A 2,461-nucleotide genomic window follows, 5' to 3' on the forward strand; every position below is an offset into this window, starting at 1 on the left:
TGTTTCATGAAGTCTTTTTTTATTTTTTGAAGCTTGATTGACGACTTGTATGTTTAAGTGGGATATCTCATTTGTATGGACAAAGTAAAAATTATCATGTTCTGCATGCTTGATTTGTATAGATGGCTCATTTATGTCAATTGTGAGCGAGAGGAGGCCACAGAAGAGCTGGCCACACCAAGAGGGTGCTTGGATCCAAGGGACTTATTTTAGTCTGACTAAAAATAGGGTCCAAAGTAGTCAAATGATTGGATAGAGCATTTATTGTCAATCTAACCCTGCCATCCATACTCCTCTTTGGTTTAGAGTTAGTTCAGGGTTAGAATCTAACTCTAACCTCTAACCGAGTTAGAGTTCTCCTTGTCTCGGTTCATCGCCATCATACTTTCCCCATTCCTGTATTTTCATTATCCTCCGAATCAAAGAGGCCCTCTTTTTCGGGAAAAAACAAAGAGGCCCTTACACTGGTTTAGGTCCGGTCATTTTTTATAAACGTGTTATGTCCAAAATTTAATGAACGTGCTCCGGTTTCCATGAAAATAATCCGGTTTCATGTAGTAATTCATTGATTTATTTATTCTTCTACGGGGGGTTAGCATGTAATTCGTGAGGTCTGAAATATAAAGTACCCTAGCATATGCTCCAAGTCGTGCATGCACTACGACCCAGATGCTCTATGTCCCACATGTCGGCGAATGAGAGCACGTGGAAATAGCCTAGGAGTACATATAGGAGGATAAATGCGTGAAAAAATATGTAATGTAGCCGCGGTTCGAAAAGGAGACCTAAAGTGATGACAGATATAGGTCGCACACACCCAACTAGTGGTACTAGACATACGACTAATTTTTTCCTCAAAAAAATAGGAACGAGTGCTCAGTACTCCTATTCTATAAACACGAGTCCCATCTGACAACAACGTCCATGCTACAGCTAGCTCTCCTCCCTCGTTTCTCTCTTCTAATTCTAAACTCGGTCGACGCCCGGTGGGTGGGGTGGGTTTTCTCAACTGCGGCCCCACCTCACAGTGAAAATGTTACGACTGGAATAAAAAATGCCATATACTCCCTCCGTTCATAAATATAAGCCTTTTTAGATACTAGTTCAAATGGAATACAGCATACAGATGCATGAAGACATAGTTTAGAGTGTAGATTCACTCATTTTGCTCCGTATGTAGTAGTCACTTGCTGGAATCTTAAGAAAGATTTATATTTGGGAACGGAGGGAGTACTATACTAATAAAAAATTAAGGCCATGAGGCGATGCAGTGCTGGTTACAGGAGGCAAGAAGAAGAGATGCATCCATCGACGACGTCCACCTCCTCGACTCAGGGCGCCGGCCCACCGAACGGCACCTAAGTAGCAGCGGCTTTCGTGGCCAGGTCGACGTGCTTCTGAATAATGGCTAGCAAAGATTCCAGCCGCTAGAAGAAGGCCAACGTCTTTCTTTCCTCGCTTGCCTTGTAGTAGCCTATGTAGACGATTTCCTTGTAGACGTGGATGTGCAGGTCGACGGTTTCTTGCATGGCGAGGCGCTGCGCGGCGAGCGCGGCCTCGAGGTGCACATTCTTCGTCGCAACCTCCGGCAACTGCAGGGCCACCAGGGCTTGAAAGAGTTCATGACCATGTAGGCCGATGAGGGCGGTAGGCAATGAGGAGCGTGGGCGTGCGGGCTAGAGCAGTACGACAAGGTCGTCCGCGCGCTTCTTGACAACGGTGAATTTGTGGATGGAGTTGACCATCATGTCGTCCATGCGAGAGGCGAAGCCGGCGTCGGCAAGGGCTACGATGCCTGCGGAAGCCAGCACCGTCTGGAAACACTGCGCAATGCGGGGCCGCAGGCCGGCGCCTTGGATGATTTGGCACAGCCGACTGCCACTCGCGTTCATCGCCTCCATATGTGCTTGTGGCTTCTGGTCACTTGGTCTTGGATTGGAGTGAGCAGTGTTGCGCAGAGACTTGGGAGAAGATGGATTGGAGTGGTGGGGCGCCTTTATTATATGAGAGTCCAAACTATGTTGCATTCACATCGTGCTGGCTCTAGTCTGCTTCTCCAATTAATTCCATCTGCATGTAATTGAGGATGCATCATTGACCGTTCAACGTCTCGGGAACCGCTACCCTCTTCCTCCTTGGCATTCAAGCACCTATGGACCCGTCGACGATGAGGTGCCTATGGTGACTTCATAAATTTCAAGATGATAGTGTCGTGCGTGTGTGCATTCATAGGGGTGAGTGTATGCGCGTGTATATGAGCGCTTGCGTCTGTATTGTGTCAAAAAAACATAAATGCGTGTCAAAAAGAGACTAGTCAGTATACTCAATATTGTGCACCTCGGAGAGGAAAACGATAGAACTAGTACGTATTTATTTACGGTGCAGATTCACTCATTTTGCTCCATATGTACTCCGTCTCTGTGTAGTCTATTCACTTCTTGAAATCTCTAGAAGGGAAAAT

This window comes from Triticum dicoccoides, chromosome 6B (genome assembly GCF_002162155.2).
Source record: "Triticum dicoccoides isolate Atlit2015 ecotype Zavitan chromosome 6B, WEW_v2.0, whole genome shotgun sequence".
NCBI classification, from domain to species: Eukaryota; Viridiplantae; Streptophyta; class Magnoliopsida; order Poales; family Poaceae; genus Triticum; species Triticum dicoccoides.